The sequence below is a fragment of the Ovis canadensis genome, chromosome 3, assembly GCF_042477335.2.
Source record: "Ovis canadensis isolate MfBH-ARS-UI-01 breed Bighorn chromosome 3, ARS-UI_OviCan_v2, whole genome shotgun sequence".
NCBI lineage: Eukaryota > Metazoa > Chordata > Mammalia > Artiodactyla > Bovidae > Ovis > Ovis canadensis.
In genome coordinates, this window is record NC_091247.1 from 50,696,683 (window position 1) to 50,724,589 (window position 27,907).

At 39.7% G+C, this 27,907-nt stretch overlaps 1 protein-coding gene across 1 annotated transcript in view; it reads left to right on the forward strand.

Moving 5' to 3' along the window:
- Positions 1-22,220: 22,220 nt before the first annotated feature.
- Positions 22,221-27,907, forward strand: part of CTNNA2 (catenin alpha 2) — a 1,386,686-nt gene continuing 1,380,999 nt past the window's right edge. The window contains exon 1 of the mRNA XM_069583081.1: positions 22,221-22,429. The gene's annotated coding sequence lies outside the window, so the exon portion shown is untranslated. The remainder of the gene's footprint in view (positions 22,430-27,907) is intronic.

The following is a 27,907-nucleotide window of genomic DNA, read 5'->3' on the forward strand; positions in this document are numbered from 1 at the left end:
ACTGTATTACCTTTTTCTTTGACTTTATCCTAAGGATGTAAATGTATTTAGTGGAAAAATAACTGTGGCTGTCCCTGGTTTCACCCTCATCTACCATGATATCCATAAGAAGACAACTAGTAATTAAAAGTTAGAAAAAATTTCATCCAAACATCCAGCAAACATTTACTTATTCTCATACCCTGAACTGAGACACAGGACCACTTCTTTAAAAAAGAAAAATGTGACTAGAGGAATGAAGTAGTACAATCTGAAGAGACAGCTCTGTCCAAAACTCACATCCTCAGAAATGAAATGTGACTCACCTTCATCAGGTAAAGGACCCTATTAGCTCAGATCCTTGCTGCAGGCAAAGGAAACATGGAATAGGTAGTAGATAAAGAAAGTTATTCATGTGTGAGTTCTGGAGCATGCCATATATCTGTATACTTTAAAGTGTTAACTGATTTCTTTCTTTTTTTTAATATATGGAGTAATGATAGTATCTAAATTTACAATTTACTTACATCTAAGTAAGTAAATCAGTCTCTGTGGAAAGAGAGTAGTATAAATTACTCTTTTGGTGATGACTATGTGGAATGTTGTCGTTTTCAGTTCCTAAATTGTGTTCAACTCCTTGCAAATCCATAAACAGCAAATAGCAACCTGGAGTTTGGGATGGAGGTCACACGAATTATATGGGTAGGGATGGACAATCATTTTTAAATGAAAATAGTCAATGCTGTGAGAAGGCGAGACTGACAAATAGTAAGCACCCAGAAATATTAAACACAATCCAGTGTTTTAACCACTAAACATTCATACATACCCCTTCCTCCTATGTGTATATAAATATATATATATACATATATATACATACACACACACACACTTGCAAGAGTGTCCATGCCCAAGAAGACAACTTGAAGCCTTGTCCTTTTCTTCCCTCAGGTCTAGACGTAGCTCTTCATAGATTGCCGATAGTATTCACCCCCCAACATACTGTGCTACTAAGGGAACTGGATCCATTATTTTAAAAAACATGAACAATGAATGGATAAAAATTTTAAAAAAGAATATTACTCAGCCATAAAAAAGAATAAAACCATGCCATTTGCAACAACACAGATAGACCTAGAAATTATCATACCAAGTAAAGTCAGAAAGACAAACACTATATATTATCACTTACTTGTGGAATCTGAAATATGATACAAATGAACAAACAGATTCACAGGCACTGAGAACAGACTTGTAGATGCCAAGGGAGGGGTGGTAAGGGAGGACTCTATTGGGAGTTTGGGATCAACTATTACATATAGAATGAAAACTAATATAGGATGCAAACTGTTATTTATAGAATGGATTAAACAACAAGGTCCTACAGTATAGCACAGGGAACTATATTCACTATCCCATAATAAACCATAATGGAAAAAATAGAAAAGAATATATACATACATATAGATATATATACATACATATATATACACACACACACACATATATGAGTACATATATATATGCATACATATGTATACACATACATACATATATATACGTATACATATGTATATCGGAGAAGGCAATGGCACCCCACTCCAGTACTCTTGCCTGGAAAATCCCATGAACAGAGGAGCCTGGAAGGCTGCAGTCCATGGGGTCGGTGAGGGTCGGGCATGACTGAGCAACTTCACTTTCACTTTTTACTTTCCTGCATTGGAGAAGGAAATGGCAACCCACTCCAGTGTTCTTGCCTGGAGAATCCCAGGGATGGGGGAGCCTAGTGGGCTGCCCTCTATGGGGTCACACAGAGTTGGACACGACTGAAGTGACTTATATTCTTTCATATACATACATATATATGTATACATATGTATATACATATATCCCATAATAAACCATAATGAAAAAAAAGGGAAAGAATATATATATGTATATATATGCCATACATATATATAGATGTATGTATATGTATATACATATATATATATTCTTTCCCTTTTTTTTCCATTATGGTTTATTATGGGATATTGAGTGTAGTTCCCTGTGCTATACCGTAGGACCTTGTTGTTTAATCCATTCTATATATAAGAGTTTGCATATATTGATCCCAAACTCCCGATATAGTCCTCCCTTACCACCCCTCCCTTGGCATCTACAAGTCTGTTCTCAGTGCCTATGAATCTGTTTGTTGGGAAGGTCCCTGGAGAAGGGAGAAGCTACCCACTCCAGTATTCCTTGCCTTTCCTTGTGGCTCAGCTAGTAAAGAAACTGCCTGCAATGTGGGAGACCTGGGTCCAATCCCTGGGTTTGGAAGATCCCCTGGAGAAGGAAAAGGCTACCCACTCCAGTCTTCTATCCTGGAGAATTCAATGGACTGTATAGCCCACAGGGTCACAAAGAGGTGGATGAGACTGAAGTTTGAGGTTCTGAATTTTTTGCTGGGTTTGAGAAATCAAAGACTCTTTTAAAGCACAATTTAGAATTTCTTTGGCAGTACAGCTCACTTCAAAAGTTACTTGTTTCTGATTTTTTGTTTTCAAAAGTTTCAAGAATGGTAACCATACACAGTAGTTTACCTGGTCAACGTTTGATTCTGATTATTTCATTATCCTAGCAACAAGATTCTGAGTAATGCTCATTACCTTGGAAATTGAATGGCACTTTCATCTTGGCCTCTGTCTCAGAAGAACTTAAAAAATAAACCTTAGGTGAAAGGGCATCAAAACTTTCATAATTATCCCAGATTAAATTCCCCCCTGCACTTTCACAATGACATGATTAACTACTCCATCAACTGAAAATACTTAGCAGAATTTGCTTGCAAGAGGTCTGAGGAGTTAGGCTCATCTTATTCTAATCCTGTCACCTTCTAGGTCTCCCACCATATGTTCTGTTAGCAAAAACCTTACTTTGGCGGTAGAGATTTGACATTCCCAACCTTATGAAACTCCCTATTAAATGGATTTGAAATAGTTTGGCTTTCAGTCTGTTTGGATACAAAAGAAATGTATTTTCTTCCGTTTCTTCTCTGTTTTCAAAAAGTTCATTTTCAGAAGTTAACCAGCGTCTATCTTGTAGATCTCACTGGAGACTAGAAGACTAATACAACATAGTTTGACATCCTGAATTTTCCTTCTCAATCACACTATATAAACATGGTTTTTCCCCTAAGGTAAGAGAAGTATCATTTAGCTAACTTTTCTGTGATTTTATAACAAATATATCAGCTTTCTAGTTCAAGAGGGAAAGGGTTTTTTTTCACTGACCTCCTTCTGCCTTGGTTCAGCACCATACACTTGGTACCAAATTTTACATCAGCCAAGATTGGTTTAGCTGCAACTTAGAAAACTCAAGCCAAGCTATATTAAACAACAAAGAATCATATCAACAGAGGTAAGATGGACTTCACAAAGCCACCATATCTTGACTAGATTGATACAATGTTCTGCTACCTTGTATCTGTATTTACAAGTGGGTCCCTTAAGTCAGTTCCTCATTTAGTAGTCACATGGTGATCTGCTGAAAATTAAAATCAGGTTATGTCACTCCCCTAACCAAAACACTTAGTGGCTTCCCATCAAAATAAGAAAAAAAATCCATAGTCCTCTCCATAGCCGCAGATGCTCTCAGCCTCTCCGGGCCTATCTCCTTTGCTCTTTTCTGACTTACTCCCCTCCACCATACTATTCCATTTCAGTGTTCTTTCAGTATGTTACACTTGTTATTACATTAGAGCTTTAACATTTGCTGCTTCTTTTTTTAAAAAAATGTTTATTGACAGTTACTACTTCTTATGCCCCAAATGATCCTACATAGAGCCTTGCAAGCTTCATTCATTGTACTAGTGAGGGTCTCCAAAGAAACAGAACCAATAGAAGATATTATAAAGCATTGGCTCACGCAATTATGAATGCTGGCAAGTCCAAAATCTGTACTGTAGGCCAGCAGTCGACAGTCTGCTGGAGAATTTCTTCTTTCTCTGAGAGGCTGGTCTTTTTCATTCTTTTCAGCCCTTCATTTGATTGGATAAAGCCCCCACACATTATGAAAGGCAAACTTTTTTACTCAGAGCTCATCAGTTTAAATGTTAATCTCATCCTACAGCACCCTTCATACTGGCACATAAAGTTAACCATCTTACTTAATACTTTTTCAGATCTGTGCTCATCTGTCACTTTCTCAGACAGAACTTCCCTAATGCTCCTGTTCAAAACCTACACCATTTCCTGTTCTCTATCTATTGACCACATTTTACTTTTCTTCATGGCTTTTATTGACACTGAAATTATACTATGTATTTGTTATGTGCTTTTCCTCTGTCTCCATTTCTAGAGCATCAATATTATTCTATAATTTGGCACAGTTTCTATGGAATATAAACAGCTTTTCCTCTTAACAATCTTGGTTTTGATTTTTATATTCACCTAGAGGGACAAACCGATCTTTCTTACCCCAAAGAAGATAACTTAGGCACAAAAATAACTGCAACACTATTCTACGTCATAATGGCTGCAATGTCTATTGACCTGCAGAACTTCAACCCACTTATTTTCTCTGAAATGCTGGGGATGGGGTCTACAATTACATTCCTTAGCCTTCTTTCCTAGCTAACCATTAGTTAGATTCTTCTAATGGAAGGCACTATTGGGACATCGCATATTTGGAGGAATAGAGAAGCTATTGTGATTTTCTCTCACTTTTCCTCTTGAAGTGTATTTGAGAAACTACATTCTTCCATCCAGGAATGTGGTCTCAGCTTCCATGGCACCTCTTCCATCCTTGTGCTATCTAGATATCACCCTACCAGCGAAGCACTGAGTGTCTTTTAGGAATCTCATTACACCATCTTATACTTTTTGTTCTCCAAGAACTAGATGAAGTAGCTGCTTTTAGCTGCTACTGCGTTGGAAAAGGAAATGGCACCCCACTCCAGTGTTCTTGCCTGGAGAATCCCAGGGATGGGGGAACCTGGTGGGCTGCTGTCTATGGGGTCACACAGAGTTGGACATAACTGAAGCAACTTAGCAGCAGCAGCAGCAACCTCTAGGGTACCATCGTTTTAAAAAATGTCTTCAGAATTTCTAATAAATATGTAATGATATGCTTGAATCAGATCCCTGAATTAAATTCTGTTGTGTGAAATGATTAGAGTGCTGTTTTTTTTTTTTTGTTTGTTTGGTTGTTTTTTTTTCCCAAGTACCAAAAAAGAGACTTTCAAAGTGAGATTCTTGGGTTGGGTACCTTAACTATCTGGAATATACTGTTGACCTTATCACCAGTGGAAAATTGGGCAGGAGATGTAAAAGATGCAGGTTCAATTCCTGGGCCAGGAAGATGCCCTGGAGGAGGGCATGGCAAATCACTCCAGCATTCTTGCCTGAAGAGTCCCATGGACAGAGGAGCCTGGGGGGCTATCAGTCCAGTCCAGTTCAGTTCAGTCCAGTCGCTCAGTCGTGTCTGACTCTGCGACCCCATGAATCGCAGCACACCAGGCCTCCCTGTCCATCACCAACTCCCGGAGTTCACTCAGACTCATGGCCATCGAGTCAGTGATGCCATCCAGCCATCTCATCCTTTGTTGTCCCCTTCTCCTCCTGCCCTCAATCCCTCCCAGCATCAAAGTCTTTTCCAATGAGTCAACTCTTAGCATGAAGTGGGCAAAGTACTGGAGTTTCAGCTTTAGCATCAGCTTTAGAGTACTTCCAAAGAAATCCCAGGGCTGATCTCCTTCAGAATGGACTGGTTGGATCTCCTTGCAGTCCAAGGGACTCTCAAGAGTCTTCTCCAACACCACAGTTCAAAAGCATCAATTCTTCGGCACTCAGCCTTTTTCACAGTCCAACTGTCAAATCCATACATGACTACTGGAAAAACCATAGCCTTGACTAGACGGACCTTAGTTGACAAAGTAATGTCTCCGCTTTTGAAAATGCTACCTAGGTTGGTCATAACTTTTCTTCCAAGGAGTAGGCGTGTTTTAATTTCATGGCTGTAGTCACCATCTGCAGTGATTTTGGAGCCCCCCAAAATAAAGTCTGACACTGTTTCCACTGTTTTGCCATCTATTTCCCATGAAGTGATGGGACCAGATGCCATGATCTTCATTTTCTGAATGTTGAGCTTTAAGCCAACTGTTTCACTCTCCTCTTTCACTTTCATCAAGAGGCTTTTTAGCTCCTTTTCACTTTCTGCCATAAGGGTGGTGTCATCTGCATATCTGAAGTTATTGATATTTCTCCCGGCAATCTTGATTCCAGCTTGTGTTTCTTCCAGTCCAGCATTCTAGCACTCTGCCTGGAAGTTAAGTAAGCAGGGTGACAATATACAGCCTTGACGTATTCCTTTTCCTATTTGGAACCAGTCTGTTGTTCCATGTCCAGTTCTAACTGTTGCTTCCTCACCTGCATACAGATTTCTCAAGAGGCAAGTCAGGTGGTCTAGTATTCCTATCTCTCTCAGAATTTTCCACAGTTTCCTGTGATCCACACAGTCAAAGGCTTTGGCATAGTCAATAAAGCAGAAATAGATGTTTTTTCTGGAACTCTCTTGCTTTTTCCATGATCCAGTGGATGTTGGCAACTTGATTTCTGGTTCCTCTGCCTTTTCTAAAACCAGCTTGAACATCTGGAAGTTCACGGTTCACATATTGCTGAAGCCTGGCTTGGAGAATTTTGAGCATTACTTTACTAGCATGTGAGATGAGTGCAATTGTGCAGTAGTTTGAGCATTCTTTGGCATTGCCTTTCTTTGGGATTGGAATGAAAACTGACCTTTTCCAATGGGCTATAGTCCACACAATTGCAAAGAGTTGGACATGACTGAAGTGGCTTAAAGCTCAACATTCAGAAAACGAAGATCATGGCATCTGGTCCCATCACTTCATGGGAAATAGATGGGGAGACAGTGGAAACAGTGTCATGCTTTATTTTTGGGGGCTCCAAAATAACTGCAGATGGTGATTGCAGCCACTAAATTAAAAGACGCTTACTCCTTGGAAGAAAAGTTATGACCAACCTAGATAGCATTTTCAAAAGCAGAGACATTACTTTGCCAACTAATGTCCGTGTAGTCAAGGCTATGGTTTTTCCAGTAGTCATGTATGGATGTGACAGTTGGACTGTGAAGAAGGCTGAGCACCGAAGAATTGATGGTTTTGAACTGTGGTGTTGGAGAAGACTCTTGAGAGTCCCTTAGACTGCAAGCAGATCCAACAAGTCCATTCTGAAGGAGATCAGCCCTGGGATTTCTTTGGAAGGAATGATGCTAAAGCTGAAACTCCAGTGCTTTGGCCACCTCTTGCAAAGAGTTGACTCACTGGAAAAGACTTTGATGCTGGGAGGGATTGGGGGCAGGAGGAGAAGGGGACGACAGAGGATGAGATGGCTGGATGGCATCACTGACTCAATGGACATGAATCTGAGTGAACTCCAGGAGTTGGTGATGGACAGGGAGGCCTGGCATGCTGTGTGATTCATGGGGTCACAAAGCGTGGGACACGACTGAGCGACTGAACTGAACTGAAGTGACTTAACACAGATACACAGTCCATAACATGGGCTTTGCAGGTGACTCAGGCAGAAAGTCCACCTGCCAAGTAGTGGTAAAGTCTACCTTTCAAGCAGGAGATGCAGGTTCAATCCCTGAGTTAAGAAGATCCCCTAGAGAAGCAAATGACAACTACTCCAGTATTCTTGCCTGGGAAATCCCATAGACAGGCAAACCTGGTGGGCTGCACTCCATAGTGTCACAGAAGAGTTGGACATGACTTAGTGACTAAACAACAACAACAACCACCAATAACACTCAGAGGCATCTCATTAACCAAATTCTTATCTGTTCTTGCTTTAGATGATGGGCCTACTGAAGGCAAAGCTCTGGAAAACCAAGTGATTAATGCATTTGACCACTACAGTGGTCATGATGACAAAGGCTGTGGGGCAAGGCTTTTTGAGACTGCACTTGATTGCTTATAGAGAAAAACTGACAAGCCCAGGACTTTAATGTCTTAGTTCAAGGCAAGTCATAGACTCACGGAGGTTTTATTGTGCTCTTAAAATAATGTCTCATTTTTTGTAGCTATAAAGGAGATCCTGAATCTTATCCCATATTTAGAAGTGAAAATTCTAGAACTATAATGTAAGTTGAATTCATTCGCTTACAAAGAATCTTATATGAAATTTAGAGCATTTATTGGGAAAGAAAGGAAATCTGGGACTTGACCTAGGAACATCTGGTTAGATATGCATGAATATGAGGACCTTGAATCTGCAAATCTACTTGAAATTTCATTGAGCTTCCATTGATAGTAGACATAATCTCCCATATCAAAAGCTATTAGTCTTTTAGACCCTATAATAAACTCCTATAAGGAAGTTGCTTTGCAAATGGATGCCTATTGATACTGATCTGCACCAAGCCTCATTGCCTTCAAACCTATAACTTGAGTCAGCTTCTGGCATCATAGGAAACAAAAGCAGGTCTTTCCAGGTGGTACTAGTGGAAAAGAACATGCCTGCCAATGCAGGTGATGTAAGAGATGCAAGTTTGAGTTTGATCCCTGAGTTGGGAAGATCCCCTGGAGAAAGGTGTGTCAAGGTGACAACCCACTTCAGTATTTTTGCCTGGAGAATCCCATGGACAGAGGAGCCTGAAAGGCTACAGTCCATAGTGTCACAATGAGTCAGACATGACTGAAGTGACTTAGCAGGCAGGCAGGAGGCAAAAGCAAATCTTATCTAGGGAGATATGACATATAGAAAAAGGAATTGTAATAGTAGAAGTATTATTATTTACTCATAATAACTTAAAGTTGGGGAATATGTGTGGGAAGTGATTCTAAGTATTTTGGAACAAACAGTGCTTTACAGAGATGCTCTATCTAATATGCTATCTTAAGTAGTTCAGCTCTGAATACATCAGACTCTAATGTGACCTATAGTCAATGATATTCAGAGTCTACAAGGTCCCTGACATAATGAAGAAATATTACAAGGTTTAAGGAAGTAGAAATAACAGAGTGCATCTATTATTTGCAAGTTGGCCATCTCCTTGTATATTTCTGTATGAGTTTAGAGAATACTCCATTCAAGATGTCGAGAAATGTATCAGTGAGAGAAGTAAAGACTCCACAAAAACTCTCTGATACACAGGGTGGTTATCAGTAAGGTGGAACAAGATTGATGACTATGACCTTAAATTACTGAAACTGAGTGAGAGATAGTAGTGGATTTATTATACTTTTCCTCTTTTACACATTTTTGACTTATCCAAAATAAAATTAAAGAAAATGGGTTTTATGGTGGCTGTCTTTTTTTCTCCGGGGATGGTATTGCAAGAGGCCAACTCTGAAACAGATTCTTGGACTTCAGTGGAAACATGGGATCCCCGAATGGCAGAAGCTAAGTAACAGTGCTTAACTCCTAGAGAAAAGTGTGCATGATGGCCTGGTCTGTGGATGTCACTCAGACATCAATGCTTAATCAATGGGCTTGTTTGCAAGGCAGCACAGAGGTTCTTCAAGGGCTCAACCGTACGGTCCTCCTTTACAAAGATATTTGACTATATCCTTGCTGAGTGTGCAAGAGCCATAGGGTCAAATTTAGACCTTGATATGGCACCATTTCCTGGGGAGACCAGCCAACTACAAGGTATCAATTTGATTGCTTTGGATTTCTTCCAGCTAGAAATGGTAAATGACTTTGTCCTCAGTGGAACTGAAACTTATTCTGGATGTTGGATCTGCTTTCCTGCTTCCAATGCCTTTCAGCACTAATATCAGAAGACTTTTGGAGTGACTTGTTCATCATCAATATACTCCACACAATATTGCTTCTGATTTAGGAACTCACTTACAAAACAAAAGGAGGATAACTATGGCATCATACAATTCACTGATCTTACCATATACCTCTTGGCTTAGAAGTAGCTCCCCTAACAGAAACATAGAATGTCTTCCTGGATGATTAGATGAAGTGCCAGCTATGAGACAATAATTTAATATTTGGGTTATTTTCTTATATCACATAGTATCAACTTCTGCAAGACACAGCATATGAAATTGTTTTACCCTTAGTCCATTTATTAAGAAAAGAAGTGGACTTCACTAATTTTTTTTAATTCTGTTGGTCGAAAGGTCTTATTTGCATAATGAAAATTGTCTTAATCAGGAGACATAATTCTTTCAATGAAATGAAAGTTAAGTCTGCCACCTCATTATTTTGGGCTTCTTATTCCACTGAAACAACAAATACTGGGATACTGTAATTTGTAGAGTCATTACCAAGAAGAAGGTAAGCTGTTCCTCTGTAGAGGAGACAGGTATATTATATCTGAAACAAAAGAGGTTTCTTGGGGTAGATCTTAGTACTTTAATGCTCAGTAGAAACATTAATGGAAGTCAGTACAATCTGAAGAGACAGCTCTGTCCAAAACTCACATCCTCAGAAATGAAATGTGACTCACCTTCATCAGGTAAAGGACCCTATTAGCTCAGATCCTTGCTGCAGGCAAAGGAAACATGGAATAGGTAGTAGATAAAGAAAGTCATTCATATGTAAGTTTGGCAGCATACCATATATTTGTATACTTTAGAGTGTTAAACTAATTTCTTTCTCTTTTTTTAATATATGGAGTAATGATAGTATCTAAAGTTACAATTTAATCTTTAGGAAACAGAATATCCAAGTGGACTTGTGACTTTGAATAAAAACTCATAGTTAAGTGATAGGATTTTGTGTTTTCCAGTTTTGCAGGGAAAAGAGATTATCTTTCATTATGAAAAAAGTAGCTGCATCTTGAAAGGAGAAGCATTGCACAACCATCATTTTTGTTAGTCTTGATTAAACAACCTCCTCCTTTGTGGTCCCTACCCTTGCAGTAGTAAATTCTTTCTAAATTTGCTAAGGGCTTCCCTGGTGGCTCAGATGGTGAAGAATCTGCTTGCTGTATGGGAGACCTGGATTCAATACCTGAGTTGAATACCTTCTTCTTCTACAGAAGGAAATAGCAACCCACTTCAGTATTCAGGCGGGAGAATTCCATGGACAAAGGAGCCAAGTGGGTTACAATCCATGGGGGGGGGGGGGCGCGGGGGGGCAAAGAGTTGGACACAACTGAATTACTAATATAACAAAGTTGCTAATCTTTGGTTTACTTCATTTTCTTTCACTCAGACTTTCCAACATCTGTGTAATTAATTCCCTGCAGTAAATCCCTTTTGTTTGAGCTATCTGTAGTTGTTTTCCTTTTCTTTCCTATACCTAAAAAAAAAAAAGGCTTTATTTCCTTACCTTAATTCCATTTGCCATTTAAATTCATTTTCTTCCTAAATCTGTAGAAAAGTAGGCATTTCTTCTATCAGCTGTCTTGAAAAGAAAGTTATTTCTTGGAAGCAACTGAAAAATTCTCTTTTGTCCCTTTTGCACAAATTCTATCATATGTTAATTCCTAAATCAACCTCTAGAGCAAGAGAATGAAGTAGGACTTTGAGTTTATTCCTGAACTTTGGAACTAATACCTGTGACAGGTTAATGAGATTCCCCTTAGAACAGCTCTGATCTTGGAGACAGTGGTGAGGCTAACCTCAGCCTAAATAAAGCGCCTGGGTTGCATGATAGAGAAGTATAGAGCTTTTAGAATTGAAACAGTGTCAAATGGATACTACGTAAGTAGTAGTGTGCTCTGTAAACTCTTATTACATTATCCTGCATTTCTTGCTTTGTCAGTTTGCTTCATTAAACTATGAGATCATTGATGGCACAAATTGTGTCTTTTATCTAAATAATCGACACTGAGAATTTTTACTGTCACTTAATAGGAGAGTGTCAAGAATTTCTTGAATGGATGAATAAATCAATGTGCCAAAGCTTTTGAATTGTTCTTAACAAGGATGAGTTTGAACCTTTACTTAGAGCATTACAATACTATACAACGCACAAAGGCACTTGGGACAATAGTAGTCGTAGAACTGAAGATCTGCTTGTTCACTGACCCTTATATTTCTGGTTGCCACTGAACATTTTCAAACAAAATGTTAGAGAGGGACATGTGCATCAGGGAGTGCATTTGTACACAGAATAAGGTCTGTAGACATTTCTCAGGTAGTATGAATCTTCTGCTTGATGAAGTGTTAGTTTTATTTTTAAAATTCCTAAAGCTTCTTCATAATGTGTTTTGAAGATTCAAAAGAGACATGAATGAGTTTTAGCTGCTTCAGAGCTGAACTAAGAACTTAGTGTTTTGAATTGTAGGAAGGAGTTATTTTCCTTCCACCAGTCAGAAAGCAGTAGAGTGCTTGAAGAGCGGCGTGGACCCTGGAGCCAGACTGCATGGATTAAAAACTCACCTCCACCGCCTACCAACTCTATGACCTGGTGCAAGAATTATACCCAGAGCCTTAAACATACGAGGCGCCTTTCATGTTACAGTTAGGGGACAAGTCTTATTAAAACAACTTGTGTTTCACATTCCTCATTGTAAAATTGTGGCTGAAATTAGTTGTCTCCACATAAGTCAATGTGGAAATTTCTTACTAAGTCCTTGTTATTGTTATTGTTTGGTCATTGTGTCTGACTCTTTGTGACCTCAGGGATTGTAGCCCGCCAGGGCCCTCTGTCCATGGAATTTCCCAAGCAAGACTACTAGAGTGGTTGCCATTTCTTTTCCAGGAGATCTTCCTAACCCAGGGATTGACCCTGCATCTTCTGCATTAGCAGGTGGATTCTTTACCACTGAACCATATGGGAAGCCCTAATAAGTCCTTAGCATTAGTATATTCTGCAAATGATAGCTATTTTTTATCATTGTGCACCACCAAATCACATTTGCAAATCAAAAGTGGTAGAGGGAGGTAAGTCAGAAAGTTCCCTCCCAACATATTTTCCCCTATGATAATCAAGATTGTCTACCAAACATTTCAGCATCCTTATCTTTCTTGGCTCATGGTAGCTTTGCACTTTAAAGCTCATTGTGTTTGTGTGGGCTGTGTGACTACCTTGGATCTAATACACAACTTATTCCTGGGCCAGATCAGTTAATTGCTTTCTTTCCCTCTGTAACAATGATGATTTAAGAATCTGTGTAGTGGTCATGCAAATAGCCTGTATCTCAGAAAGAGAATGACCTATCACACAGCAACTACAAGACCCTCTGAGATTTAAGGGTTATTTGTTACCTCAGCATCACCTAGTCTAGATGAGCCATATAGCAATTGACTAGTTCCATAATGAAGGGAGAAAACACATGAGTCTCAATTTCTCCATCTGCAGAATAAGGAAGCCACAGATGAAAGATTATCACTAAAGTCTCTTTGAGTTCTATAATAATAATAATAATAATATTAATAATAATAATAATAGCAATGAGGATCAGACACTTAATCAATCAAGGAAGAATGAAAATAATCTCATTGATAAGCTCTGAGAATCAAAGAATATCAGAGGGAGGCAAAATCTAAGGTCAGCTCCTCCAAAAGCAGGTTTTTTAGAACTCTAGTCACAAGAGATGGTTTGTATCAGACACTTCCCTGACCAAATAAGTATGGGAAACCCTGCATATGACAGCTATCTGTTAAATAATTTTCATGCATATTATCATAGTCTAAGGACTCATGAAGGAAACCTTTTTTAAAAAAATATTGATTGATTGATTTGGCTGCATCAGGTCTTTGCTGCAGTATGCCAGATATTTCCTTGTGGTGTGCGGGCTTGTCTCTAGTTGTGGCATGTGGGCTTAGTAGTTGTGGCACGTGGGCTTAGTAGTTGTGGCACACATAAGCTTAGCTCCAGGGCATGCGGGATCTTAGTTCCCTGATGAGGGATCAAACCCATGTCCTCTGCACTGAAAGGCAGGTTCTTAACACTGGACTACCAGGGAAGTTCCAAGGAAATCTTTAAAATACACTTAACCTAGAATTTACCAATGAAAAATCATGGTGGCAATCACTTTCACAATGAACTGGGATGCTGTACTTTTCATTTGTACAGTAGGCTTTCTCATGCCGTACTTCAAAGTCTTTTAGGTTCCTTCTCCTGCATGTAGTCACAAGAGTGGGCATATGGACAAGAGCGTCTCATTTGTCTGATCATAGTAATGGGCTCATATATGAATGCAAGGCCTCTGTGTAGCCAATCAGAGCTTTCACCATGATTAGTAGTTTTGATGACACCTTGGATTTAGCTGAACCTCACTGAGATACACTTTAGACTTCTCAGGTATGTGAGCCAAAATGTTCCTTTTGCTCAAACTAATTTAAATTGGATTGTAGTCATTTGCTATTGAAAGAATTCAAATTGGAACTCTTCCTCCTTAGAACAGAGTTTAGAAGAATGCTCTTTCAGGATAACAGAGAGTAAAATGATACAATTTTGAAACTTATTAAGCAATTGCCCCATCTTCCTCTAAAGGAACTTGGATCTACTGGGGAGACTGAAGATGGAAGTGACATATTTAGCTTGAGAAGACATATTACAGATGTTTTTTCTTTTTAAAAAATAATTAAGAAATAAAAAATGATGGACACAGACACAAAGTAGTCAAAATATATTGATACCAAGTAATAATCTTAATGTTTGATTCATTTCCTCATTCATATTAAAAATATTAGTTAAATAAAGAGCACATCTATTTATGGACAGTTTGCTTCTCACAGCAAAGTCAGGAGCACAGATAAAAATGGTGGTCAATTTACAGACTGTGAAACTAAGTTAGATTGACATTAAATAACTTGCCCAATGTCACAACTAGAATATGGTAATGCTGGAATTTAAAAGCACTCATAAGTGCTGTCCAATGAATTTTTTTTTTTTTTTTGCAGATAAACATAACTTATATAAAATCTCTCTGTGTTTGTTTTCTATCACTGCCTTAACAAATTCCCCTAAATGGAATGACTTAAATTTATTTCACAGTTCTGTGGTTCAAAAATCTTATGGGCTAGACTGGTTTGTCTGCTTAAAGTCTCACAAAGCCAGTATCAAAGTGTTGGCAGGTCTATGTTCTTTTCTGGAAGCCTTGGTGAACAAGCCATTTCTAGGCTTATTCAAGTGGCTGGTGAAATTCATTTCCATGTGCCGTTAGGACTGAGGTCTGTTTCCTTGCTGGCTGTCAGCCAGGGGTCATTCTCACCTTCTAGAGGCTACCCTCATTCCCTGCTTTATGGTCCCCATCAAATTCAGCTAAGTCATTCAAATCACTATCCTGCTTGGAATTCCTCTGACTCTTCTGCCTTATCACTCCACTATATCTCTTGACTTTAGCCAAGGAAAGTTTCTTCACTTTAACAGCTCATGGGATTGTATTGAACCCACTGTATAATCCTAGAAAATCTCCCATTCTCAAATAATGTTGAAATTCATGGGGTTGCAAAGAGTCAGATAGGAGGCAGCAACTGAACAATACAGTCACATCTTCAAAGTTCCTTTTATAACATATTCACAAGTTCAAGGGAGTGGTGCATGGAAATCTTGATAAGTCCATTATTCTGTCTACCATAATCTATCTATATAATGGTGCAGTTGGAAAGTTTTAAAATGCAAAAGGAAGAAATTTTATACATGTGATTTGTAAAATACCCATTGTATTTATTTGGGAACATTAAAATGGCATATAAAATATATATATTATATACAGTCCAAGGGGTCCCAAGAGTGAGGCACAACTGAGCGAGGAACACTTTCACTTTTGCCTCCAAAGGAGAATCTCTATACAGTCAGCAAAAACAAGACTGGGAGCTGACTGTGGCTCAGAGCATGGGCTCCTTATTGCAAAGTGAAAGTGTTCAACACCCAGGCATGTCTGACTCTGTGATTCCTTGGATTGTAGCCGACTAGGTTCCTATGTCCATGGAGTTTTCCAGGCAAGAATACAGGAGAGGGTTGCCATTTCCATCTTCAATACTGCAAAACGTAGGCTTAAATTGAAGCAGGGAAAACCACTAGGCCATTCAGGTGTGACCTAAATAAAATCCTTTATGATTATATAGTGGAGGTGACAAATAGATTCAAGGGATTAGATCTGGTAGACAGAGTGGCTGAAGAACTATGGATGGAGGTCTGTATTACTGTAGAGAAGGCAGTGACCAAAACCATCCCCAAGAACAATAAATGCAAGAAGGTAAAGTGGTTGTCTGAGGAGGAGGCTTTACAAACAGCTAAGGGAAAAAGACAAGCAAAAAGCCAGAGAGAAAGGGAAAGATAACCCATTGGAATGTAGAGTCCCAGAGAATAGCAAGGATAGACAAAAAAGTCTTCTTAAATGAACAGTGCAAAGGAATAAAGGAAAACAATAGAATGGGAAAGACTAGAGACCTCTTCAAGAAAATTAGAGATATCAAGGGAACATTTCATGCAAGGATGGGCACAATAAAGGACAGAAATGGTAAGGGCCTAACAGAAGCTGAATAGGTTAAGAACAAGTGGCAAGGATACATAGAAAAAATATACAAAAAAGGTTTTATTGACCCAGATAACCACGATGGTTTGGTAGAACTGGATCAATGTCACCTAAAACTGGACATTCTGGAGAGTGAATTCACGTGAACCTTAGGAAGCATTACTACAAACAAAGCTAGCGGAAGGGACAGATTTCCAGCTGAGCTATTTCAAATTGTAGATGATGATGTTGTTAAAATGTTACACTCAGTTCAGTTCAGTTCAGTTCAGCCGCTCAGTCCTATCCAACTCTTTGTGACCCCATGAACTGCAGCACGCCAGGCCTCCCTGTCCATTAAAATGTTACCAAATTTGGAAAACTCAGCAGTGGCCGCAGGACTGGAAAAGGTCAGTTTTCATTTATATCCCAAAGAGGTGCAATGCCTAAGAATGTACAAACTACTGTACAGCTGTGCTCATTTCATATGCTAGCAGGGTAATGCTCAAAATCCTTCAAGCTAGGCTCCAGTAGTGTGTGAACTGAGAACTTCCAGATGTACAAGCTGGGTTTATAAATGGCAGGGGAACCAGAAATCAAATTGCCAACATTTGTTGGATCATGTAAAAATCAAGAGAATTACAGAAGAAACATCTTCTTCTGCCTCATTGACTGTGCTCAAACCTTTGACTGTGTGGATCACAATGAACTGTGGAAAATTCTTCAAAAGATAGGAGTACCAGACCACCTTACTTGGCTCCTCAGAAACCTGTATGTGGGTCAAGAAGCAACAGTTAGAATCAGACATGGAACAACTGAGAGTGCCAAATTGGGAAAGGAGTAGTACATCAAGGCTGTATGTTGTCACCCTGCTTATTTAACTTATATGCGCAGTACATCACATGAAATGTCTGGCTGGATGAATCACAAGTTGGAATCAAGATTGCTGAAAGAAATATCAACAACCTCAGATATGCAGATGTTATCACTCTAATGGCAGAAATTGAAGAGGAACTAAAGAACCTCTTAATGCACGTGAAAGGGGAGAGTGAAAAATCTGGCCTGAAACTCAACATTAAAAATCTAAGATTATGGCATTCTGTCCCATAAGCAGAAGCAGTGACAGATTTTATTTTCTGGGGCTCCAAAATCACTGCTGATGTTGACTGCAGCCATGAAATTAAAAGATGCTTGCTTCTTGGAAGGAAAGCTATGACAAAGCTAGATAGAGTATTAACAAATACACAGAGACACACACCACTTTGCTGACAAAGGTCTGTATAGACGAGCTGTGGTTTTTCCAGTAGTCATGTACACATGTGAGAGCTGAACCATAAAAAAGGGTAGGTGCCAAAGAACTGATGTTTTTGAACTGTGGTGCTGGAGAAGACTCTTGAGAGTCCCTTGAACTCCAAGGAGATAAAAGCAGTCAATTCTAAAGGAAATCAACCCTGGATATTCATTGGGAGGACTGATGCAGAAGCTGAAGCTCCAATGCTTTGGCCACTTGATGTGAAGAGCCTTACTCACTGGAAAACTTCCTGATATTGGGAAAGATTGAAGGCAAAAGGAGAAAAGGGCAGCAGAGGATGAGATCTTTAGATAGCATCACCGACTCAATGGACATGAATTTGAGCAAACTTCAGGAGATAGTGGAGGAGAAAGGAGGCTGGTGTGCTGTGGTCCATGGGGTTGCAAAGAACTGGACACAACTTAGCGACTGAACAACTAATGAATAATAAATATGTTTGAAGATGAAAAGTTATAGTTGCTAGAATCTGCAGAAAACAAGAATTCTAAAACAAGTTATTTAGCACTTTTTAAAATAATGGAGTACATAAAAACAACAAAAGTGAAAGTTTCATCAGCCGATATTTTATAGACAATAGAAGTAGTCTGTTGCAAGGCGACAGAAAATAAGCTGAAACATTTAAGAAATCTTTGGGTGTGCTACTCAGATGGGGCTTCCCTGGTGGCTCAGGGAGTAAAGAATCTGTCTGCAATGCAGGAAGACCCAGATTCAATCCCTTGGTTTGGAAGATCCCCTGGAGAAGGAAATGTCAACCTACTCCAGTATTCTTGCCTGGAGAACTCCATGGACAGAGGAGCCTGGCAGGCTACAGTCCATGCGATCACAAAGAGTTGGACATGGCTGAGTGACTAAAACTTAGAACGACTTACTTCCTTACTACTCATATGCAGCAATATCCATGATATTGGCCATGATAAGGTCTGACATATTTTGGAGGATCTTAAAAAGTAAACTTTCTATGTTGTTTTTACTCATAATGGCCAAAAGTTGGAAGCATCTAAGATGTCCTTTAGTAACTGAATGGACTGTAGAATATCTAGACAATGGAGTAATATTATTCAGCTGGAGAACACCCACACATTGGAGTATTATTATTCAGCACTGAAAAGAAATGTTATGGAGTCACGAAAAGACATTCAGGGAACTTAGGTGTGTGTTACTACTCCCACTATATGTCATTCTGGAAAAGAGAAAACTATGGATACAGTAAAAAGATCAGAGGTCACCAGGGGTTGAGGGAAGAATGAATAGGTAGAGTATAGAAGAATTTTAGGGTAGTGAAATGATTATGTATTAAACAGTGGTGGATATACTGTTTATACATTTGTCAAAACCCCCCCAAAATTCAGCAAGAGTGAACTTTAGTGCAAACTATTGACTTTAAGTGATAATGATACATCAATGAAGGTTCACAGGTTTTAACAAATGTTCCGTTGTGGCGAGCTATCAATAGTGTGGAGAGGTTTTTCCTGGGTAGCTGAAGGAGGTATGTGGATACTCTGTACATTCTTCTCAACTTTCCTATGAATCTAAAACTGCTATAAAATATAAAAGTCTACTTAAAATATGAATTGCTCAGGAGGATTTGATTGAAAAATTTCAGGAGCTGACAGACTGAATGAGGGGCCCAGTGTGTAGAGACCTGATACTTAAATGTATAAGCACTAAGGATGGTTTTACTTAGGATTTACTAGATTTGGTTTGGAGTTTGTTCTAAAAGCCTAGATGTCATATCACTGCATGTTAAATATATACAGTATTTTTTTCCATTTGTATATGATAATGCACTTTAAACAGTACTCTTTTGTTTCTTACTTAGATTGACATGTCTTTAATATGAATGGGGGAGGGGAAAACTTGTTCTTAGGGCTGTATATGTTTATGTCATTGAAATGAAGGACAACACTTAAATCAAGAAAATTGAAAACAGCCAGACTCACAGGCGGTCTCAAAACAAAAGCAATAAAGTTAAAAAATTTCCTCTTGGTTTAGAATGGGGACAAATAAAATGATAGCTTTTCAGTATTAAATAATAGCCATTATTTATACAAGGATGTTTATACTATTATCTGAGAGAAATAAATAAATACTCAATTTGGATGTTTCCATAGAGTAGGTAGGGGTTGGAGGTTTCCCTTCAATCAAAACATGAAAGTGCTAGCAAATTTTTGGGAGACAGAGGAAAAGAAAATTCAGCTGTCATTTCCTTGCTGGTTACTTAAGTGGATTGCCTGAGTAATTTCTTATCATTATTTGACTGACAGTTTGTTGCATTTTGAAGGAAGAGTGAGAAAGATCAGGGGCCTGAGAAAGAAGAGATGGCTTTTATGCAGTTGTTTTTAATTCTAATTTAAAGTAATTGTGCAGACAAAAAAAGATAAATATTTTACAAATAACTTTAAATTTTTTTCCTGATAATATCTAATATTTTAAAAAGTCACTACAAGACAAAAACAAGGACCATCTCATTTTGACAAGATAGCACTTGGTTTACATTAGGTTCCACCCCACACCCCATTTGCTGCCAGTTAAAACATAGAATTATAAATTTAAGCCTAATTTAAAACAATGTACAAAGCTACAAATGAATGTTCTCAACATTAAAGAGAGGTTTCATAACCCTTCAGTCTGTATGTTTTGGTTCATTCCCCCATCCATCAGCCTGACCAGAGAATGAGAAATCAGAGTAACAACAGCAAAACATCCTTGAGAGAGTATTGTATCTCATTTAACTGGGACTACTTTTAACCTTTTCCACGTTCGTGGACCATTTGAAATCAGAGTTGTTCTTCAACTCCAGGAAGATACTTCCTATTTTTATTCAAGTACCTCCCTCCCTGACAGAACTATTTCCCTGTTACCACTTTAGGGTCCTGTGGTGCTTCCCTAAATCTTACCCATTTTTTACTCAAAATTTAGCTGAGCCCTCTTGCTTCCTACTTGCTTCAGTCCAAGGTACGCGTTTTTCATTTTCTACTTCGTTCCTGTGTTTTATCAGAAATCATTTGGCACTCGGAATTTACTTCTTGAAGCACACTCAGTACTTTCTTAGCGTCTTTCTCCAGAATCCATAGGCTGAGCCTAGGATCTAGCTGGGTGGGAGGAGCAAGCGATAGCACTGTCCATGGTCCTGAAGCATCGTTCCAGGTTGAGGGATTTTTTTTTTTCTTCTTCTTCTTCTTAATCCTACATCTGGTGACTCCTATTTTCTCCCACGGATTTTTTTTTTTTTTAAGAATGGCTAAGTGGTGATGACAATAGAAAAGAAAGGCAAAAAGATATTGGGGGAGAAAAAGAGAGGAATAGACAGAGATAGAGGTATAAAGTCATCGCCTGAAGAGAATAAATCACAGGGGCTTGACAATCTTAAAACAACTGCAGCTGATACCAAGTTGGGAATGAGAGGGGGTGTAACATACCTGACGCTGCCAATGAAGAAGGAGTGTAAAAAATGCGTGCACCATGTGATATAAATCCATGCACGAACAAACACACTGATGCTTGTAGGCGAGGAGGCCAGTTTACATGTTGTAAATACAGTATCACTTCTATCATACCAAACTGGCATTGGTTTGTCTTTATTTTTCTCTCTTGATTTAAAAAGTCACTTGGCACTGTGGCAAAACAAAGGCAGCTATAACTTACCTTTCACGTTTGATATAGCTGTGCATCTTTTTTGCTTCTAGCACTTTTGTAACAGTTACATTCCACTGTCATCAAGCCCCAGCTGATGGTGGTAGGCGGAGCACGTGCTCCATGAAATTTCCATGTAAGTTCCTCAACTAAAGCATAACCTCCACCTTATACTATACATTTTTGGCTATCTCAAAGTGCCTAAGTAGAGTGCCTTGTACAAATTAGGGTCTCAGTAATAGTCTTTGAATTGATACAAGAATCACAATGCCCTTTTCAGAGACAGCACTCAATACAGGCTTGTGAAATGAGCACGTTTCACTTGTTTTAATACTTCCATCCTCTTTTAGTCCCTTTTAAAGTGCAGCCCCCCTCCTCTTTGTACCCCCAAACCTCTCTCCTGGGTTGGTCACTACCTTCACTGCACTGGGGCCCTGCCCTCCTCCAGTGACGCGCCTTCTCCCTCTCACCCTTTCTTCCTGCTCTGCAAACCCTATCCCCTTCTCCCCTAAGACCTCTCCCGTACTCGGTGGGTGTCTGTCCCTGGTCTTCGGGCGGCTCACTGCGTCCCCGCCCTCAGGGTAACGCTGTTGTCATGGACACGGCACCTGCGCCCTTCGGCAGTGGCCCTTCGCCACTGTCCCCTCCCCCCACCTGCGGCGCTGTCAGCCTCGCTCCCCAGCTCTACCCCGCCCAGCCCCGCCCAGCTCCGCCCTCTCAGCGCTCCCCAGGCCGCGCGCGCCCGTGGCCCCCGCTCCGTGCCTGCCCTAGCCCCGCGGAGCGCCGAGCCGCGGGGGCCCGGAGACCGCGGGGGCGCGCAAATGAGCAGGCGGCCGCGCCTGCGCACTGGCCGCTTCCCCTAGCGGCGATCCGGGCCGCTGCCGCTCGCGCTTGGGCAGGACGCCGGGCGGGCGGGGGGAGGGGGGAGCGGCTTTGCTTCCAGCCGCGAGTGAGGCGGAGACCCGGGCTGGCGGGCGGAGCGGGAGGCACCGCACCTCGGCCAGAGGCGGCTGCTGCAGCTGCTGCCCTCTTCCCCGCCGCCGCTTCTCCAGTCCTGTCAGTGGTTACCCCTCCAGCTGCTGGGAACGAACAAGAGAGAGGAGGAGGGCGAGAAACTCCCACCGACCCACAGAGGTGAGTCCCGGGCAGAGCATCCTCCATCCTTGCCTGCCTCCCTCCCTCCCAGTCTCCCTCCCATCCTCTGCGTCCTCCCCTCCCTCCCTGCTCCACAACCCTCCCGCCCTTATCCTTCCCAACATCCCTCTCTCCTCTCCCCTTCCAGCCTTTCTTTCATCCCTTTCTTCTTTTCTCCCAGCCCCGCTTCCTTCCCACCCTTTCTTTCTTCCCTGTCTTCCTTGCAGCCAGTCGCTCCAGAGCGCAGCTCTGCCTCGCTTTCCTCTTGTCTCCATCTCTTTTTTTTTCCTCCTTTCTTCACCCCTTCCCCAGTGGGAGATCCCTTGCCTGGTACAACTGTCCGGATTCAGGGGCTTCCAAAAAAATTGGGCACATCTACTGAGAGACACGCTCTTGCACAGCGGATGCCCTGTGGATCTCTGTGTTGTTTGGATTAAGGGTCAAGTTGGATAGAGTACCGGGAACTGGAAGAAGAGGGTTGAGGAAGAATCTGTGGATTTGTGCTGTATTAGGGTGGGGGTGGGGAGGGTTGTCACTTAGACATGTTGCCAACCCCCCCCCCCCCACGCCCCTCTGTAGCAGTTTCTTTTTTCCTTCTGGAGAATTACATATTCCCAGTGTGTGTGTCACTAATTTAAAACCCAGTTTTCCCGGCTTTGATTGTCTCTGTGTGAGAAGCCACAAGGAGGGACGAGGAGAGAGGAAGAGAACAAGAGAGGAAGAGGGGAGGGGAGAGGGAGGGTGGTGGCGGTGGATGCCTGTATCTCTTTTTCCTAGGCCTCTTTGAATTGATATTTTCAAACCACCCGCCCAATATTTGCCTTGAAATTGAACCCTTGTGTCCTTAGTTCTGCCACTGTCTACTTTAGAGGCAGAAACTCTCTAAAACTTTAATGTGTATACCCCAGCATTATTTGTGGAATGTTTGGGTCAGCATACAAAACACTAGGGTAGATGGATTTGGGAAAACAGAGAGCAGAGGAGTGGAAGAGAGGCACTTTTGTTCATCATGAGTTAACTTCTAAAGGAGCACAATAGACTGGAGTGATGAAGTTATATTCCACAGGCTTAGAAATATATCGTTTTGATAGAATTAGCTGCATAATACCTTTAGCAGATACCCTTACCTTTTCTCATGCACCTTACGGAAATCCTGAAGATGTTTGAAAAGTACTGTATGATTCTGTTTGTGGTGTATACCACTGGGAAAGTTGAATTATCTTTGAGACCGTTGTGAACAATTTAAAATTTCAGTTGGTTTTGCACCGTTTATTTTCACCAAATGATATATTTTATTTTGCTTTCTTTAGCTTACACTCTAACCCCTTCTATTATATATATTAATAGTGATTTGGCAATGCTACTTTTAGCAAGCGTTGCTGCTGAAAGTTTATTCATACCTGGTGGGATAGCCCTGCCTCAGAATTTTCAGTGTATTCATCATTTCAGAAAGATCCAACAAGTAGGATAAGTATAACTCAGAAATGGACTATTTAGAAGCCTGTATTTTATCTATACTCACCTTTTAAAAAATGCACAAAAATAAAAACCCTTAATTTCTACAGATAGCTGTATTTTATGTTTAATGGGTGTGTGGGGAGGGACTGAGGGACTGAAATTAATGGTGGATTCAATGAAGCTTCCAGTAAGAAACTATGCTGTCGAGCAAATTGTTGATTTTTTTTCTTTTCATTTAAGTTATTATATGCTAGTGGTGTAATATGCACTTTAATATTTTATGGGAATGTAAAGTAGGAGTTGAGTTGAAGAGAATTACCTTCCAAAGTGATTGAGTACTGATTTGACAAAGAGCTGACACAGTTAATCATCTGAATCAGTTTTTTTGGGGGGGAAGTGCATGATATTAGGAATGATGGATCCACCCCTTGCCCCAACTCCTCTTGATAGGATTGCAATTCCATTAATGGCTTGGCTGAAGCTTGGTGGAATTGTCAGTGTTACCATGTCCTGATGCAGAATTGCCGTCAACCCTATCCATATTTGAGTGGTTACATTACTTAAGAGCTAACACAATTGTAGGCAGGGCTGTTCTGTTTTCTTTTTGTTCACTTCCCTGGAATGCCATGAAGCTAGTAAAAACCTTTGATAGTAGTTGTATATGAAAACAATCCATTAGTTTTGTCCTAATTTATTTTCAAATGACTTTCCCCTCTTCTAACATCTCTACTGTTCTTTCTCTGTGGAGCTTTGTGGTTGTGAGCTAGGGGAGGAGGCAGCCCCTCAGACAGCCCTCCTCTTCCTTGACTGCAGTTTTGATTTACAGAGTGATGTGGGCGTATGCCTCTGTTTTTAATACTGTGCTTACTATGGAAAGAAAAATACTGTTTATTTGTCTCCTTTGTAAACATTCATCTAGTGAGTGAAAACAAAATTTACAAGTTATTAACAGATAGAAGAGAAAATAACATTTGTTTACAGCAAGATTTTGAGAGAGGCTTGAGTAAAATGAACGAAATATGAAACTGAAGAACTAGTGTCTTAAAAAAGCAGCCCTGCTACTCTGATCATTATTCACTTTACAGATAAAGTCCAACCAACTTCCTCTGTTTAACTTCTGGAGACTTCTTGCTTTACTTGACTAGACCTTTAACAATGTATGGTACAGATACAAACCCAGTAGTACATCTTATGGACCCTGTAGCAAATATTCTGGAACATTATGGTTTTCTCAGAGCTCTTAAAACTGCTCAGCCCTAAGCTAAGTGCATGAGGTTTTCAAAAGAAGTAAAAAGACACTGTCTTTGACCTTAGCTTACAGCCTAGTTGAGAACAGGCTTTTGCATGAAGTCATATTTCACAGTGGTAAAGAGCAAGATCTTTGGAGAGAGCTTTAGATTTGAGTGCATGCTCTACTTACGTAGTAGTGTTATGCCCTTGTGTATTATTTAAGCCCTTCCCCTCATTTGCAAAATGGGAATTATGGTAGACCTTGATTCTTAGGATTACTTAAAGGGTTAAATGTTAATCTGAGTACTTGGGATAACAAAGCGTATCTTAAACAGTATTATAATTAGGAAAATGATTTAAAACAATCTAAGACAATATATGATTATATGCTGGAAAGAAATAAAAAGCAGGTAAGTGGTTAGAGGGATTCTGGAGAGGACGGTTATTTATGTAATCTAAGAACGATAATATTCAGGAGTCGCAGTGGGGCTTGGACAGACTTGTGGGAAGGGTTTCATGCAGGGTGGGTACACAGCTGGAACAAAAGCAGAGGGGAGAAACACCGGTGTGTTTGGGAAGACTGATTACTTGATTACTAGGGAGTGTATTAAACAGTGTTAAACACATATGGTCAGAGTAATTAGCCTCTCACTTGGGACAAGACAACTTGTTGTATTGTGGGATCCATTTTATCACAGAATGTGCAGCTACCCAGAGGACCTGTTTCAGTTCTTTGTCTTACACAAAACACCACACCAAGACACAGGATTCAAGGTCTGTGTCACAGTGAGGACCCAGAGTATTCTTTCTGTCTCTTTTCTTTAAACTTCAAGTCAGAAAGTTGACCTTTCTAAATAATAAAGATTTAATATCATGATTATCTCAACTCTCTCTTGTTTTGCCTTAACTACAAAGAATATTCCAGAATACATACTTGGAGAATAGTAGCCATGATTATTTTATTTTGTCATACATAAACCTGGGCATTATTAGGGTAATTGTATTTGTTGGAACTTTATTTTTTTTTCTTTTTCTTTTTTTTTTGGTGTTCGAGATTATTAATTATTCTCAATGAGTTGTGCTCTTTTCAAGTGTTTGCTGGGAGACTAGGGTGTGATGGCAACAGAGGGTCTGTCTGGGATTGTGCACTGAGCAAGGTAAACACCAGCTCAGTGTGGGGTGATAGTTGCCCATTGGCTATGTCTGTTGACATGCCTTTAGCTTTGACTTGTGTTTATTGGATCCAAAAGCATAAATGCTTTGTGTTATTTTATCGAAAAAGGATTTCCAGAAAAATTTACCTGCAAGTTACAAGTTTCAGTGTTTATAGTACTCATGTTTAATTTATTTTTAATAGATAGACATAATTTCATTCTTTTCTCCAAAATAGTAAAATATTCTATAATTATTTTTTGTAGTTCTAATCTATACAAAATTAATCTCATGGATATTATCTTAAGATATATATGGTTAAAAACATGAATGTATTTCCCCAAACTAGAAGTTTAACAGACATAGACTGTGGCATTTTTATTTTCCATTTTGGAAGCTTTCTTAATATTCTGATGTTTTAAGGATGCAGCAGATGTAAATAAAACGTTTCCCAATGTATCACTTCTGGTCAGTTTCGTATTAAAGCACCAGTGATTTTTGAAAAACTACTTTTAGATGCTTTAATTTTCCTCATAAGTGAATTTTTACGTTGGAGCTGAATTCTAACTCAACCACAAATATGCATTCCACAGCTCTTTGAGATTATAACTCATTATATAAAAGTGATAGTCTGACCTTATACAGCTTAATTTTATAGGGCTTTTATTCATTCTTATTTAAAGGCCATATCTGTATATACAACTCAGACTATTATTTTTCAGATGTGAAGATAATGTGCATTAACAGGAATGAAAACGAAGCAACTATGTTCTCTGTAAATTAAGCAATGACCTTAACTTATAGAGAATATGGAAAAGTAGAATAAGAATGAGATAAAGTTAATTTTGTTTCATCTATTGAGCTAAAATTTTTTTAACTGCTTGTTCAGTTAATAGGACACTTGTAATATGTTCATATGTGTAAATTGGGCTTATATTGTTTGTTATATATCTGCGGTAAATCCAAGATCCTTTTTTCCATGGCACCTTGATATTTCACAACTCAAGCCATGAACTCAAGTGGGGGTATGTCAGTTCTTTGACAGCTACTCAGAAACCACAGTGACTCGGTAAAAGACCAGAGAATCTGATATTTGTACCAGAGCAAGCGGGCAAAACTCAGATCTGTCTCCATCAACTTTTGAGTTGGGTATTTATTTTGTAAGTAGAGAGCAAGAGGGCAAGAGGGCTCAGAAATGATGGATGGAAAGAAAGTGTAAATTTCATGTTAGTTTTTGGAGCTCTCTGCCCAGCAGGTTCAGCTATCCTTCTTGCCTCTTTACTGCCTCTTCACTGGTGGCATGTGTAATTTCCGAGGTGGGGAAGCCGATTTTCTTATGTAACATGGGATCAGCTTGTGACATCTAAAGCTCACTATCAGTCATTCTAGTCCCTCGGTGTGCCTGTGGGAGGGACTGTCAGCAAGTTTTTTCCAAATCTGTTTCTCTGGTACATTGCAAAGCAGTCCTGATGTTCTCTGTGTATCATTTTATTTCTTACTGTTTCTTTGTATCTATCTTATTTCTACCTTATGGTTCTTGAGCTTAAAGATAACAGGGTATGGTTCATTCTCTTCTAATTTTGTGATTAGACAACATTTTGGTGAGAAGAATACAGTCTTAAAATTTTATCTTTAATT